This window comes from Neophocaena asiaeorientalis, unplaced genomic scaffold, assembly GCF_003031525.2.
Source record: "Neophocaena asiaeorientalis asiaeorientalis breed wild unplaced genomic scaffold, Neophocaena_asiaeorientalis_V1.1 scaffold96, whole genome shotgun sequence".
In the NCBI taxonomy this organism is placed as follows: Eukaryota; Metazoa; Chordata; class Mammalia; order Artiodactyla; family Phocoenidae; genus Neophocaena; species Neophocaena asiaeorientalis.
Window position 1 is genome coordinate 3,498,352 of NW_020175831.1, and position 18,207 is coordinate 3,516,558.

Here is an 18,207-nt window from a genome sequence, read left to right on the forward strand (position 1 = left end):
CATTGCTGATAACAATCACAAGAACACTGGGATTATATAATTGGGAAAATATCAGGGTGATTATAACTTTGAGGGAAGCTATCTTATTATTTGTGCTCTTTGATATATGACATAATATAATTATAGGCAGGGGCTACACTTCACCAAAATCATCAACTGGTTTAGTCAAGTTAGTCACTCATCAATCAGTACACATTTATTGAGCATTTGTATATGCCAGACTTTGTTGGGAAATAAGGACATAAGATGGATAAATGAATGAGATATTATCCCTACCTTCAGGGCCCTTACATTCTAGCAGGAAACAGACACATTAATAATGACAATATACTGTCTCTACAGAGTATAAATCAAGTGCGAGAAAAGCATGATAGAGGAGTGGGTTCATTCTATCCTAGGCTTCAGGGAAGGGAGAATCAGAGAAAGCTTCACAGAGGAGTTGAAATTAACTTGGACCTTAGAAATAAGGAGTCCTCAAGCATCAAACCAAGAAGGAGAAGATCAGGGAGAGGGATGAGCTGGAGCAGAGGCCTAGAGGCATCCAGGACCCAGAGGGTTCAAGGATAGCCTGGTGTTTGGGGTGACTGAAGCTTAAGTAGGGATTGGGAAGCACTTTACATGCCTGTGCCATGTGTGTGATTTGGCCTTTATCCTGTGCATGGTGAGGAGGCACTGGAGAATCTTAAGCAGAGAAATGACATAATTAGAATTAAAATTTTTAAAGATAACTGATAGTGATACAGGGAATGAATAGTTGGAAATAAAATGTTATGGGATCAGATGTCGTTTATGACCATCTCAGTTCCAGGAATACGAAATTTGGAGTTATCAGAATGTGGGTATACGCTATAGCTAAAACCATGGGGATGATTGAGTTCACCAGTAAAAAAAAGTATAAAGAAGCAAGAAAAGGGCCAACAGCAGTGTCGACCACTAATGGTGGGCGGGGCAGAGGAAGACGGCCATTGAAGGGGACTGAGAAAGGAGGCCAGAACTAGCAGTGATCTTGAATAAGGAAAGTGAATTTGCCGAAGGACCAGTTGGGGGTGGAGTGCCTAGTGTCAACAGTGCCTAGTGGAGTGGGGCAGTAGAGAAAGGCCATTGAGCTGGACATTAGCTGAACATCTGTGACTTTTGAAAGGGTAGTTGCAGTAAATGCTGGAGATAGAAGCCAGACTCTGGAGTTAAAGTGGAGGCATCAGGAATAGACTTTTCTTTTTCAGCTACTTGGCTAGGAAGAGGAAGGAATGAGGTAAGTGTAAGAGAGGTGGGATGCAGGAAAGATTCTTTGGGGATGTCAAAAGCCTGAGTCTCTGGGCTAATAGGAAACTGCTAGTGAAGAAGAGGTGCTGGAGGGGAAGAGAGAGTGAGGAGAGAATTGGAAAGAGAAAAACAGGTGATAGGAAGTCTTCAGATGGAGGCTGGGAGATGTAATCAGATGAAAGGATCAGCTCTGGAAATCCATCAGGTCACCGGGGGAAAAAAGACCAGTCTAGCAAGTTACTTGACACAGCATGCCTGCATTTTAAAATGTTTCAGCCTGTTCTGTTGGACTTTTGAACACAAAGCCATGGTGACCTATTTAGAAGCCAGCCAATAGAAATAGTGGCTTAAGATACTGTGGTTTTTTTGTATTTTTTTTGTGGGTTTTTTTTTGCGGTACGTGGGCCTCTCACAGTTGCGGCCTCTCCCGTTGCGGAGCACAGGCTCCGGATGCACAGGCTCAGAATGGCATGTGGGATCTTCCCGGACCAGGGCACGAACCCGTGTCCCCTGAATCGGCAAGCGGACTCTCAACCACTGCGCCACCAGGGAAGCCCAGCACATTGTTTTTTAATACTAATGAATACCTAAATAAAATATCCCATGAATGAATACTTGCTATTTGTGGGGTGGAAAAATAAAGGCTTGCCAACAATGAAACAGAAAGGACATTGGGGCTCCCAGACACACACTCCCAGATCTCATGCCTTTGGATCCTAACCAACACAGGTATTATGTCCTCTGTGTTTATGGACAAGGGACTCAAGCTGGAACTAGAAACAATTCCAAGTTGTTCCCATCTCCATCCAATATGGCACCTCCTCTTGGAACAAAATGACCACCTGAACCATAAAAAGTGCAGACAAGCACTTTTATACAACTTGATATTGTGAATACTTCTGTCCATAATTATTCACAACGCAGGGCACCTAGGACAACGGCTATCCTCAGTTGTAATTCACAGTTCCAAAATAGGCATCTGGTATGATACTAAATGAAGTTAAGTCAGAGAAAGACAAATATCATATGATATCGCTTATATGCGGAATCTAAAAAAATGATACAAATGAACTTATTTACAAAACAGACTCGCAAACTTAGAGAATGAATTTATGGTTACCGGGGGGAAGGATGGGGGGAGAGATAGATTGGGAGTTTGTGATTGACATGTATGCACTGCTATATTTAAAATAGATAACCAACAAGGACCTACTGTATAGCACAGGGAACCCTGCTCAATATTCTGTAATAACCTAAATGGGAAAAGAATTTGAAAAAGAATTAAAAAATAAAAAACAAAAACAAAAGAGGCAGCTGGTCTTTTTCCATAAACTGTTTGCTACTTTTTAATCTTATCACTGACACCTACTATGAAATAGCATAAATCCCACATAGTTCTTCTTCTGGTTTGCAAATGTTCTTTTGGCTTCTTAAGATTATTTGGCTTCTCTATGGTTAACAGTTTGAGTTAAATTAAAATCTAATGGAATCAGGAATCAATTCCCAATTTATCTTATGATGGAATAAATACTTTAATAGGCTCAGTTTTTACCAAGAATGTGAAAACAACTTTTAAAATTAAGTATAAGAATTTAGGAAATAAAAGGACTCTTTCCTGGCTATAAGGCACAAAGCTATGTTTAAAAATATATTAAGCTGGGGCTTCCCTGGTGGCGCAGTGGTTGAGAGCCCGCCTGCCAATGCAGGGGACATGGGTTCGTGTCCCAGTCCGGGAAGATCCCACATGCTGCAGAGCGGCTAGGCCCCTGAGACATGGCCAAAATATATTAAGCTGATTCTTGGAAAGCCAGGGTTGACTACATATAGTCTACCCATAAGCAAAGAGGTACATTTATTTGACTACACTGTTTCCTTATGCAACTATAAGAACAAAATCGCTATGTCTTGTGTATTTTTAGGTAAACCAAATGTACGATACACAAGAGTGCTATGTGACTGGGGAAAGTGTGTTAAGAGATTGCAGAGACCTGGCTGCCTGACTCCAAATACAGCATTTGAACTGCGATTTGAAGGGTTGGTAGGATTTCAATAAGACAAGAATTGAAGGAAGAAATGCCAGGTAGAATGGCAGAGGCAACACCAACAACAGAAAATTGAAATGTGCATGTTTTTTAGTAATCCCACCAAAAAGTGATCTTCTCTCATCTGCTAAACTCTAAAATAATGGAAATGAAACAGTCCATACTCTCAAAGTTCTCATGGGACATGGAAAGAGCAGCATCAGCAACCCACAATAGTGTGTCCCTGTTTTCTGCCTTTAGGACATTTTGAGCAACCAGAGGAGAGAAGCTGGAGTTTTAGCTCAGTTAGAGGTTTGCATGTTGAGAGAGTAGGAAAAGGGCCATCCCAGCAGAAGGAGCAGCACATGCAAAGACACACAGACCATTCTTCCTGTTGTTTCTTTTTCTAATTATGTGAGTATGAGAAGAAGGATAATAACATCTAACTCTTCACACTCAACTATTTGTCAGGTACAGGTATTGAAACCTCATTGAATCTTTAGATATCCTTCGGATGAAGGTACTATCTCCATTTAACAGATGAGGAAATTGAGATACAGGGGGTTAAGTAACTTGCCCAAGGTCACAGAGCCAGAAGGGAGGATTTCAATGCAGGGTGTCTGGCTCCAGAGCCCACATCCTCAACTGCAGTGTCACCACAGATAGCCCATGTGGTGAGGTCAAGGAAATGTGGGAGATTTACTCTTACCAATTCTATAGTTGGAACAGCTATATTTTTCAAGCCCTAAAAGTTATCCGGCAGGCAGCCAGTTTCAAACATGCATTGAGCTCTCAGAACATTCTACTTGAGACACTTCCACCTGTGTCCCTGGGGCTCTTATAGTTTAGGCTGGAAATTGTGATGGACTGCTATCATGTTTTCTGCTCCAAACCTCCCTTGTCTTGAGAACTTGTCTCCCCACCCCCTTTCTTTTCAACCATGTGATCCCAGTGGGGGCTGCCATGATCTTACATGAGATGTTTAGCCACCACTGATGGATCTAGAGGTGTGCCTATCTGGTCCTGACTGAACTAAAACTGAGAAGTGGGAGTTGGCCAGTCTAGTGCCCGGAGCCGTGAGATACAAGACTTGGCATCATCGGCCATGTGTTCTCAGCCACGTGATCTACAGCGGTTGAGGGCAAAACCAACAGGCAGAAAGAAACACAGCTGAGAGTTGGAGAGAGCAGGAATTCTGAGGGCATTTGAATGTCCAGATCCTATTTTCCCTAAGGTCTAGCCACGTATCCCCCTGACCTGAATTTAGGTCATATAAAATAAAACTGTAGCCTTCCAAAACACTCACCTCTTTCTTAAACCAGCTGGAATTCTGCCACTTGCAATCAAAAAGGTCCTGAATAACACAAGCATAAAGAATTAATTTCCATAAAAATACTCAGAAACTCTTTATAAACAACCTGCAAGCAAGGGGCTGCTGTATCACTATGTAAAATATCATTGACATATACATAGTGGAAAAAGTTTGACCAAGGGACACTTTCTTAAAGGTAGAGATTGGCAACAGATAACTTAGTTCATGTTGTCAAGTGATTCAGCTTCACCCACACTTATCAAGACCATCCCTCTTCTCCGACGCCAGAAATTTTAGGGCTAGGGGATCCTATGTGCTTTAAAACATGGCACCTCCCAACAGTTTCCTGAGTACACAAAGAATCTGAAAGAGATGCATTTCTAAGTCAAATGGTACACAAGTTATGACTCCACAGTAAAGCAACTGATTTTTAAATAAATATACCAGAGCCTAGAGCCCAAATGTGTGCTTTTTCATTTAAAGCCATCAACCTAGGACCACACACTTGGTCTCTGAGGCTGCCATGTCTCAAAGCAGCATTGGAACTCCATTTGGGGGATGGCCTTCACAGCTTACCACCTATGCTCTAAATATTCTTTTTTTTTTTTTTTTTTAAGTCTCCTACATTGGCAGGCAGATTCTTAACCACTGTGCCACCAGGGAAGTCCCTCTAAATATTCTTAATGGTACCAAATATTTATCATTGGAGGCAGGTCTAGTCCTTTGGAATGAGCCAAAATATTTGGAGCCAAGGTTATTGATTAAGGTGAGTAATCCAGCTTAGAAAACTACTTGGCATCAGAAATAACACTTGAATATAAATATGGAGATAGATTTTTTCATTCATTATTGACAAACTGTTTCTGACAAGTGATTTTGCTCAGTTATATACTGTTATAATTTTATAATATAGTTTAACTGCAAAATAAAATTTTAAAATCTTACTTTTATGGTTTATCTAATCAGATTCATAAATGAGAAGGAAAAATCTCCTCCCCCTAAGCCCAAGATCTGACAAGAGATGTGCCACCAAAAGTGTTTGGATGTATTATGCAAACTTGTTTTAAAAAGAAGATTACTTTGGATTTTACAGAATCCTCCATTCCAACCTCAACAATACTGAATTATCTGGACTATCATCAAGCCCAAGGGGGACATTTATTACCTTGGGGGATGAAAGGGGACAATTCTTCACTCTAAGTTCTTCCCTCTAAATGTGATAATTTTCTCTTTGAAAAATACAGCAATTAAGATATATTTTAAAAATTTTTTCCTTTTAAAAAGTTTCCTTCCTCTATAAGTTACTCTTTTGCCTACCCTATGAGGCCACTGAGTCTACTGAGAACTCCCCTAATGGTCCAGGAGACAAAGATCCTGGAGGATTGTCTTCATACTTCCAAAATCTTCCTTTTTTTATATATTCTCTGTGTTATAGATCACAAGGGTTACAAAGCAATCTCTCACATTTCCCAGAAAATAAATACATCTGATTTGGAAATTCTTACATCAGCAAGATTCTATATTATTTGTACCAGTTATTTCTTAAACAAATAAATAAAACCCCAGAAAATCTCTTTAAAACATCATTTCAAACAATACAAATAGAAATGTGACATGTATGGCATGGCTGTCCATTTTACTTGCACTGTTTTACTGTTTCATATTCTGAGCAAACAGAGAGGCTATTTTCCCCCAAGGGTTCAGGAGGGCATACGATTTCATTTCTTCAGAAAATTGTTTCTCAAGATTTCAATCTTCTTTGCTGGAGATGACAAAACATAATATCAGAAACACTTAGGCTTTTTATCTACTATATTTTCAAAGAATAAATAAAAGCTCAGTATATGCTTAATTCAGGTAGATTCAAACTTAGGAATAAATCACATACATATTGCAAAATAGCTTTATAATGTAAGAACATTTTAATTTTAAAATGTTTAAGAGAAGATCAATAGAAAAACTAAGCCCTTTACAAATATTTTGCATTGTCACTCTTATTTTACTCAGGTAGCATTCTATTTTCTAAATCTTGGGGTTAATGAGACAAGAAATAAAAAATTAAATTGGATTTTTAGAAAAAGAGATTCAAATGGGCAGCATTCAGCTAAAGCTTCTTTTTCCTTTTTCTTTTTCTAATAGTGGTGAGCACTATTTTGGTTTTCAACCTCATTACACTTCTATTCATAGAGCATGGTATAAAAACTTTAAGCCTCAAATGTTTTAAATAAAACAAATCATGCATCAATGAAAAGAAGACCATAATGGCTTTTTTTTTGTAGCTTGCCTAGTGCAGTTCGCAACTGGTCTCACAGCATTAGCTAAAGAATTCCCATTAGTATTAATATGCCCTTAAGTTCTAACTGTCCTATCATTTAAGCAATAATTTGAGGATCAATTCAATTTCATGGGGATTTCACCATGCCAGGCCAGCCCTGTGGCTTTGTGCACAGAGGAATTTAGTTGTTGAGACACTGAAGTTTTCACAGTCTTTTGTGGAATAATTGAACACATACACACCCACCACACACATGTCATTAAACTAACATCTTGGATGAAACCAGTTATCAAATAAAGGTAGCTTCTGTGGTATGGATGCCCATCAGCTCCACACCTTTCTTCTGGATCCTAGCTTGTCTTCAGACACCATAGAGAATAGGTCATCCAGGAAAATATCAGGGTTGGTCCCTGAAGAGATTTAAGAGACACTTAAGGAATACTTGAGTCCCTATTCTGTTCGGTTGCTGTCTTGGCTTAAGGCATTGCCTCTAGAAGGTCTCTGATAAGACAACAATTTCTGATCTGGGAGAGTTAACAGAAACTCATTAGCAGGGTTCCCTACATGTAGTAAGAATATATGCTTGCTCATTGAATTGAAATAGCACCCATGAGATCACGTCCATGTAATCTGCCCAATCAGTAACGAGCAAGAGCATTGCAGGACAGAGCGAGTCCTGAGTGCTGTGTGGGGGGCAGAGAAGAGAGCAGAAAATAAAACACCCACCTGAAAATACAGAATTCTTATGTAACTGAAAAAGGTTTAGAAAGAGGCTTCATTGTATACTGAACAAACTATATTCTTGACACAAAAATTATTTTTACTGGTTGTGGGAAAGTTCAGAGAAGTCACCACTATAAGCTTAGGCAGCATTTTATATCTCATTCACTGGAAGTAGAAGAGGTTGAGGAATAAGAACATTGCACCAAAACTGATAGGTTGTAAGACTTCTGAACTTTGACACTAAGAAACCCACAAAAACTTCAGCAAGTCTCCTGGCTGATCTTGGAACTTCCTCCTGTTACGTTCTTTATAGATAATCCTGCTCCAACCTTAGTTTAGTTTCCTAGGACAAACCCTGAACTTGATCAGTTATAAGAGTCATGCAACATGCACTAAGAAAATGAAATACAAGCTCTTCTACTATAAGATATATATGTGTTTCAAATGATACTTGCATTCTGCAAAATCAGAAAAAAGGGAAAAAAAAGTAGCAAACCACTCAAAACTTAAGCAACTTTATAATGAAAACACCAACACAGAGAATAATAAACCTAATAAAAATATTTTCAGTTTTTTTAAAAAAGTCGTTAACTTACTAATTTAAAAGACTACTGCAAACACAGGAATTTTTACCTTTTTTTTGTTGTTGTTGTTGTATGCGGGCCTCTCACTGTTGTGGCCTCTCCCGTCGCGGAGCACAGGCTCCGGACGCGCAGGCTCAGCGGCCATGGCTCACGGGCCCAGCCGCTCCGCGGCATGTGGGATCTTCCCAGATCAGGGCACGAACTCGTGTCCCCTGCATCGGCAGGCGGATTCTCAACCACTGCGCCACCAGGGAAGCCCTAATTTTTACCTTTTTTTAAAAAAAGATGTATATTTCACCACAATGAAAAGAGAGAGCGAGAGAGAGAGAGAGGGAGAGGGAGAGAAGACAGCTTGATGGAAGGGATGAAATGAAAGATAGAGGCTACTGATTTGAGAAGACAAGTTCCAAATACCCAAAGATCAGAGAGAACCACACACTCAGCACTTCTAAGACAAAGCACATGGCCACAGTGTTCACAGGTTGGTCTTCTCTTTAACTTAGTTTGGCTGTAGGTTCTATATTCTGTGTTCTTCTAGCTTGCTGCATTCAGCTGCTGTTGTTTGCTGATGCAAAACATTAATGATCTGAGGAAAATCATGTAAGACCAACATGACTTCTGACTTATACTGGCCTCATTCTCCTAATTACCAGTTGCATAAGAGCTAATTCCTGTTACAGAAACATGCTACAGACTCCCCTGGAAAAGCTGTCATCCAAGTGTTGACATGGTATTTTCTGAGAACATAGAAGACATCTGAGAATCCTATGCATTACTTCTTTAACCATCTAGAGGCAGAAGCCTGAACCAAATAACCTCCAAGCCCCATCTAGCTCTTCCATTTTAGGAATATTCAATTTTGGAGGCGCAAGAGCAATGTAATTTTTTTTATGATACATAAATGACAATAACAGTAGATGAAATAGATGTGGATGACAATAAATGTAGATACTAATTGGTAGGAGATCATTGCCCAATACCTTACGTGGAAGAGGAATTTTTCATAGCGTAATGATTTTGAAATTCCAACGTAACAAGGGAGCTTAGTCAAATGAGAGGACAGTTAATCAAGTCAGCCATCAGGGGTACCCATGCTTTGGGGAAACAAGTGTCCAAGGTCTATCAGGGTTTTAGATCCAGGAAGGATCACTTTGTTTAAAGCCCTTTGAAGACACACTTGTGGAAATCAAAATTTCCACTCTTTGAGATTATTCAACTAATGCATGACCAACAGCCTATTCTCTAATCTGTTGCTTTTCACCAAAAGGATTTATCCAGGCCTCTTTTCTTTTCTTTTCTTTTTTTAAGTCTTAATTTCAGAGTTTTATTGTACTGCACTAAGGGAACAGCAGGACGGTTCTACAACGTTCTCTCTCATTCAGTTCTGAAAATCTAAAGTACTTGCAAACTCTTAAGAATATCTTCACCACCAGATTAGAGCACTAAGTATAACAACCAATTTCTTAATAAGTGATGTCTCACAAATCAAAACACATTTAAAATAGCTTTAAATGCATTCTTCACAAGTAAGTCAGCATATATTTCTGTATCATGTTCACTTATGCTTAAGAATTAAAGCAAGTATATTACTCTGGTGGAAATACGGGAAATCTCTCATTCATGCAATATACAGGGATAGTATTTCAAGTCAAAGGGAAAAAAAATCCCACTCATTTTTTTAATGCATCCATATATAATCACCTACATGATAGACGAGGAAACCCATGAAGTTTCCACAGGTCAGATATATATTTTCAATTCATCAGAAGCACCTGATATCTACAGCTAATTTTTAATTAAATGGCATTTCAATAAAACCAAAATGAGCCCTACAACTTCTATAAACAAAAGCTTCCAACGGACTCAGGACAGTCAGTAATTAATGCAGTCATTCAAGGGATTATGGCTGTTCCTTAAGGAGTGCAAGTTCAAACCTGTCAACACCAGAGGTATCATTTCATATTAATTTATACGTCATTCCATTTAAATTCTTTATCCAAGTATAACATATGAAAACAGTCTTTCCACAAGCAAAAAATGTGGAAACGTTTAAAAAATAAGGAGACATTTTTTAAAGTAACTGATCGGATTCCATAGGCTACTCTTGGAAACAGGATCTTGCTGGATAGAATCCCTTCGTTTGGTGGCTTTTTGCATGCACATAACTGGACCAGTTCTTCTGAGTGTTGTTCTAAGAGCTCACCAAAACATAGATCATGCCATATAGGTAGTAAAAAACTGCTAGAAGATGAAAAGCTAATTTGCACCATCCTTCTTTCTGACAATATGCTAGAATATCTGCATTCATGATGGTTGTAGGGTCATAGAGTCCTGGTCCACTCATCACTGGTCTACTCATATACCTCCAAATATGATATGCCAGTAAGCCACTCTGCTGCACAAAGAAACATGACACAGAAGAAAGCATGGATGAGGTACTCTGGAAGGACAAGAGGATTCAGGGTGTTACACTGGTCTATAGGATTCCTGTAATCAGTCTTCAGCTCATCAAATGCTATAATATGCCAAATGGCGGAGAAGATGAGTGCAGCGGTGAGCAGCAGTGCCAGCATGTAGCAGAAGGCCGTGAACTTGAACGCCGTGGCTGGGGCAGGCCTCTTTTCTTTAGGCTCTTCTCGAAGCTAAGCAGCTCACCCTTTTAATCTGCTTATTCAGCACAAAATATGAAACACAAAATAAAAAGCAGTGCTTGACTTTCCATAACTGCCTTTTGTTTTAACTTGTTGGCCCCCTTTTGCCCTATTTGAATAGTAGTGTATCTCCTTCACATTCCAGTCTTAATGAGGTTATTTACCTTGCATACCCAATGAGATTATACCTTATATAATAAATTCTCTTCTCTGAGATATATCTGAGAGGGCAGCTAATTTAACTATTAAAAGGATTAACCTTTTAACTGAGAATGATCTTAAGGCTGGACACAATTTTCATGCTGAGCTTTCAATTACTTAAAGATGTCACCACTGCATACAGAGGTGTTTACATTTACATATACTAGTAGATCAGCCTTAAAAATAGCCACTCGTTAACTTTGCACAATGGCTGGTAAAGAAAGCTCATTTGTTGCTACGTGTGTATTGCTCCTGCTCATGTGTGTTAATGAAATACATATGAGCTAAAACTGCAAACTGGGAAGTAAAGAATATCATTTTTAATGCATCAGTATTGTTATCAATTGTATATGCTAACAAAATACATGGAGGGACAATCCATATGGACCCTTCAGATTTCCTTTTAGCCAATAATTGTTCTTTTCTTCCTCACCCAACTTTTTACCATAAGTGATAACATTAATTGCCTTAATTCTTTTCATATTGTCATTCCAGGTGGGGAACAATAGAATTGGCCAGAAGTCTATAAACAGAAAGGGCATGAGGAAAAGCAAAGGCTTGGGTAATCCACCATTTGGACACTAAGTTTGACGTTACTTCATCGATTGGGGGATGGGGATGGAGACGAAGGGGGGAGGCAGTTGGTGGTTGGGGGTTAGGAAAAATAGAAAAAAAAACCGAGTTACTTATTTAGCTTATCTAGATCATTGCATTCAGGTAATAGTAAAAAGAATTTTCATAAATCTATTTTCCTCCAAAATCCACTTGACTTTTGCATTATGGCACATCTCACTCTCAGATCCTCATAAACATTATAACTTAATCTGCTTGATTAAATGTTGTACTGACCTAAAAAGGAAATGTTTATAGTAATGTCCAAGGCACTGGGAGAGCAGCTCTCTTAAGTCAAAACAATTTGGTCTCTATTCTTAGGAAAGGAATAATTGAAAGGAGAATCTCCCTTTGGACATAAACCACCTTGTCCATCTCCCCTGCAAAAGTCCCAGAAAAATCTAGTCTATTTACTAATGTTCTCGGGCTCATGGATTATTTCTGGAGAACTCAAATATTTATTGATAACCTACCAACTGCTGTGTACTGGGAGTACAGCAGGGAACAAAACTTTCAGAAACTTCTGGCAACATGGATTACTTTCTACAGGGGGAAAGGGTGCAATAAACAAAGATGCAAAATATACGCACGTTAGATGGTGATAGTATTGCTATTGAATATTAGGGATAATAGAGAAGTTTTAGATAATTTTGACAGAGGAAAAAGGCAGGAAAGGGAATGGAGGGATATTTTAAGGAAGGTGTTGTCAGGTTAGGTCAGGCAAGTTGATATTTGAGTAAAGACGTGGGGATGGGGGATCCAGCTAAGCAAAAATGTTTAAGGCAGAGGGACAATTAAGAGAAAAGGCTCTGAGGCAGGAGTATGGCTGGTATGTTAGAGGAAGGCCAAGGAGGCCAGTGAGGGCAAAGAGAGATAATAAGAACAGGAACATCAAGCAGGGGGTGAGGGTGGATAGTGTAGGACTTTATAAGCCATTGCAATGTCTTGGGCTTTTACTCTAAAACTGTGAATCTAAACTATGGACTTAAATGTCTGTCAACAGATGAATGGAAAAAGAAGATGTGATATATACACAATGGAATATTATCCAAGCATAAAAAGGAAGAAATCCTGCCCTTTACAACAACATGAATGGACTCTGAGGGCATTGTGCTAAGTGAAATAAGCCAGAGAAAGACAAATACTGTATGATATCACTTGTATGTGGAGTCTTAAAAAGATGAACTCAGAGGAATAGAGAGTAGAGTGGTTGTTACCAGAGATTGGGGGGTAGTGGGAGAAATGGGGAGATATTGGTCAAAGGTTACAAACTTCCAGTTATAAGATTAACAATTTGAGGGATCTAATACACAGCATGGTGGTTGTAGCTAATAATACTGTATCATATACTAGAACATTGCTAAGAGAGTAGATCTTAACTTTCTCACCACAAAGAGAAATGGTAACCATGTGATAGGATGGAGGGGTAGCCAATACTATGGTGGTAACCATTTTACAATTTATAATTATATAAAATCAACACGTTGTGCATCTTAAACTTACACAATGCTATGTGTCAATTATATCTCAATTAACCTGGAAAAACCCCCAACAACAACAAGAAGAACAACAAAAGATGAGAAACTATGGGAAGGTTTTTGAGTAGAGGAGTCATCAGACCCTATGAACAGGCTTACTTTGGCTGCTGCTGGGAATGGACTGTGAAGCAAGTGGATGAGTGCCTGTTACAATAACCCAGAGGAGAGATGAGAGGGCCTGGGGTCTGAAAGAACAGACACAGAGCTCAGGTCTGAACAGCATGTTAGAGACTGCTCACAGAGACAGCCAACATCTAGGTTACAAATGAATTTATTTTATAAATTCTAATTCATAAAATTTATGCACTGTGAAATCAATCCATCAGTGAGAACACAACTTAGTGGCCTCCAGTGTTAAAATTTGTTATAAAATACATTGTGTGTACATTCTTTAAAGTCACTACACATCTGCATTAGAAGTTGAGTCAAATGTTCGAGGAATGACAGAAGGACCTGTGGAATATAGGGGATCTGTGGAGCACAGCATGAAAACTAGAACTCCCTAGGCTGCTAGGAAAGATGCCATATCCTGTGAAAACTGACGGAGGTGGCCTCAGAACACTCTTGGGAGGCATCAGGAGAGGCGGGGGCTGTTGAAGTGACCGGAAGCAATAGGACATCCCAGTTCCTCATCACTTTTCTGGGAGGGCCTGAGTCTCACAGCCCTGAACTACTTCCTTACTTGCCTTCCCAAACATCTGGCGATAATGTTTGACAGCAACATGTGTTAGTAGAAATTTGTGTAGAACGCATGTTCTTTGGGAATAGAGCCATCACAATGCATGAATTACACATAAGAATCAAGAGTCATGAAAACTACATGCAAAAGCCATAAAGGACTAGGAGAAAGGTTGATACCAACCCCAAATTCAATAGAAGAACATGCAAAGTACTGGGGATGCAGGTGCTGGGTGAGCACAGGATTATCACAGAGGAAGGATAGGAGAGGAAGGAAGGGGAGAGGGGCCAGACAAGGCAGCTGACTAGTGTGAGGACCTTTGTGGGGCCAGTGCCTGTAACCAAAGGTTAAGTGGAGAAAGGCAGCTGGTCATCAATGCCTAGACCCCTAGGTAAAGCCCAAAGGCATGGGAGCTGTGGACAGCAGCAGTCCATACCCTTCCCTCCCTGGCTTCAGATGAAGACTTAGATGCACAAAGAAATCCAAAACCAAGGTTTCTTCATTTCATTCAAAAATCTTAAATTTCAGAGAAGGTAAGCATCTATATCAGGGGCACAGTGTCCTGCTAGAAACAATTCCAATTCAACAAACACGCATGGAGAATGTACTGTTTGCCAAGAACTGTTCTAAGTGGAGAGTTGAAGGTACATAAGAGACAATTAGTCCCTCAGTGAAAGTGCAATCCAGGAGGAAATCTGCATCCTTTGTATAAACCAAACCAGCATTTGACATGTACTCAGAAAAGCATTTCGATAGACAAGAAATATTAGATATTTTTCAGTACTTTCAGTAAAAATCTCATTGGAAAGACAAAATTTTTAATGGCACAGAATCAAAGAATTTAGATGTTGGTTTTAGAAATTCACTTAGTACCAAGAATAGAAAGGTAATTTATGTACTGAGCAACTTATAATCACCTTTTCTGCTGTTGTCACAAATCAAGTCAACTCTGTATGGTAGCACAGAAGAGACACAGCTAACAGTGAAAGCGGAAAGGATGCGCACTGTTCCTTACTAAGTGGAGGAGGAGCCAGCAAGCAGTACCATATTCTTTTTTAGCTTCTAAAATAATAGTAACATCTCCAATACTGTTTCACAAAATCTGGGCAACCCAAGGAGTGAGTGTCTTACCAAAGGGACTCTTCAAGATTTCCTTCAGAATATTACTATGGAACATTTTTACAGGATATTTTAATCACTTTAAAGTATATAAAGTAACGAGAGTATTGCTGGTAAAAAGTCAACTTGAACAAATGGATAAGACTGGAGGTGGTATGATACAGTGAAACATTTATGGATCAACCTAGGTTCAAATACTGCCCTTCCCACTTACCAGCTATGTGACCTTACATGCGTGATTGAATTTCCTGGAACTTCAGTTTCCTTACCTAAAGAACAGAGATAAATAATTTTCTATTTCAAAGAATTTTTCTAAGGATCAAATGACATTGTGTATATGTCTTACAGCAGGTTGGGTATATATTAAGTATTTAGTCAACTATGGTTTCCCCAGTAGGAAACCAGCACGTCAGGGGGGCCTCCAGGTATACTAGCCTACATAAATAGACATTTAAAATAACTACCCATAAAGTAAATATTTCTACAAAGTCCTAAATGTATTCTAAATTTACCTATCTAATTTTCTAAATCATGAAATTCATTCTCATCTCTATCACAAATTGCCACAAATTCACAGTTTGGGAAGCTTGGGTCAGATTTTGCTATGATTGCTATCATATGACAATCCCAGAGCAATCTGCACTAAGATACATTACTGCATACTGTACTGTGATTATTTCTAAATGTTTATCAGACGCAGATTTAGGAAATTATTTAACAATCGTCTCGACAACTTGTGAGATTTCCAAAGAAATATATTAAGGGAAGATCAAAGATTATGGTGCTATATTGCATAAAACGAAGCAACTGCTTATCAGAAGACAAAAACCTTTGATTCATTCCTCTTAATTAAAGGAATTAATGAGCTATGTATGCCTATGTGCAAAGAAAGGAAGGTGGAAAAAGTATGTAAATGAACAGGGGCTTTCATAAAAATCTACAGGCTGAGAGTATTTTATTTAAGCTGCTGGAAGAAAAAAATTATCTGAGTTTCTCAGATTCCTTCCTAATTTTTAAGTCCATATTTTTCATAAAGCATTCATTTCTATTCTTTATTCCAAAGTAACAGAGGTCTCTATATTTTTATTTTTTCATTTATTCATTCATTCATTTATGGCTGCATTGGGTCTTCGTTGCTGCGCACAGGCTTTTTCTAGTTGCGGCGAGCAGGGGCTACTCTTCTTTGTGGTGTGCGGGCTTCTCATTGCAGTGGCTTCTCTTGCTGCGGAGCACGGGCCCTAGGTGCGCGAGCTTCAGTAGTTGTGGCTCGCAGGCTCTCAAGTGTAGGCTCAGTAGTTGTGGCGCACGGGCTTAGTTGTTCAGCGGCATGTGGGATCTTCCTGGACCAGGGCTTGAACCTGTGTCCCCTGCAATGGCAGGCAGATTCTCAACCACTGCACCACCAGGGGAGTCCCTCTATATTTTTACTGCCCAGATAAACTCATTTTTTTCTCTGCCTTTTGAAGCTGAACTCTTTCCCAAGACTTTGCATATACGAAAATGTTCTGAATTTGGAAATAACTGAACTATTAATTTGAATTTAGAAATCTTTCTGTAACACAGTGATTTGTTGTAGCTCATTATTCTAGATTTTTAATTTTTTACTTTTGCTAAAAAGTAATGCACATTCTTGATATTCAAGGTACAGGGGGAAAAGGTGAAAAAACAAAGTAACACGTATACTACAACCCAACTATAATTAGTTAAAATTTCTTATATTTTTATAACATTTGTTATATTATTATATTTTTATAAATTCTTCTCTCTCATATATCTATATATTTGTAGATAGATCTATATTTATATATTTATATATAGATTTATCTCCACATCCTTGTATATGAGACCAGACTATATATACCATGCAACCTCATATCCACTTTTCTCTTAATATTAAATCTTCAGCATTTTCTCACATTATTAAAAATACTTCAAAAATATTTAAATGCATTATTTAAATACTCACCAACTTCTGAGCATTTTGATCATCTATTTTTTTCATTATCATAAATAATTCTGTGATGAACTTCATTTTACAATGCAACAGGTTTAGACCTACAAGGCAAATGTACAAACTCAAACTTAAGGTATATTCTGAAGGAGAAATGGAAGAGGAGATACTAGGGGAAGGAGGGAGACCAGACATTCAAGCGTTCAGCCTGCGTTTGCCTGTGTGTAAGGGAAAAAAAACTCATTACCACTTGACAGCTGCTTCGTGGTTTATAAAAGTTAGGGTTCAAACCTCTTCCCAGTGACCAGATGCCCATGGCTTCAGGTGCTACGGAACAGTCAGTAATTGACTCACAATTCTGATGACAGTTCATGTGAGAGAAGCTACAGGAGGCAAGTGGGACCCCACACAGACCACCTTGCTCAGACACAGTTTGGTTTAAGAATACAACTGTGTACCTATCAATTTATAAAGCATGTAAGCTAAAAGGACTAAAGACTAAAAGGGAACCTAAGGAAGAGAAAGCAGTTAATGCATTACAATGATAGAATGCAGTGAAATAGCTTCTAAAATTTTTATCATTGTGCTTTAGATTTCTTATATTAAAAACCAAGAGAGAAATAGACAAGTATTGGTGAAAAAAACTAATTTTATGACATCATTGCATGAGCAGAAGTTCCTGGGTTATGGGGTGGGAACAAGTAGGGGGTTGGGGGGAGGGTGGTGAGACTTTTAACATTTATAACATCAAAATCCAGTAAGATACTTTGGGATTCCTTACAATACCCCTACCTTATTTTCAAAATGCAATCTCACTAATCTAACACTGTCAAGTTTTAAGCAATTCTCCTGTCTAAAAGTGATCACTGATAAAGCTATCAGCAATCTAAAAACACTCAAGACCCACACACTAAACTATAGTTCCTTTTTTATACTAATTTTGCCACTGCTGTGGCCATTGCTGCTTTGTACCTGGCATATAGCTTCTGGCCATGGGGATAATTTGATGGGTTCTTTAATGCCCAAAGAAAAGGTACTTGAGATTCAATTGTGGTTTTTTTTGTTGTTGTTGTTGTTTTTTGCGGTACGCGGGCCCCTCACTGCTGCGGCCTCTCCCTTTGCGGAGCACAGGCTCCGGACGCTCAGGCCCAGCGGCCATGGCTCACGGGCCCAGCCGCTCCGCGGCACGCGGCACGTGGGATCCTCCCGGACCGGGCACGAACCCGCGTCCCTGCATCGGCAGAGGGACTCTCAACCACTGCGCCACCATGGAAGCCC

At 39.1% G+C, this 18,207-nt stretch overlaps 1 pseudogene; it reads right to left on the reverse strand.

The window, feature by feature from the left end:
• Nucleotides 1–10,314: 10,314 nt before the first annotated feature.
• Nucleotides 10,315–12,175, reverse strand: LOC112391489 (protein cornichon homolog 1 pseudogene; annotated as a pseudogene).
• Between the last annotated feature and the right edge of the window lie 6,032 nt (nt 12,176–18,207).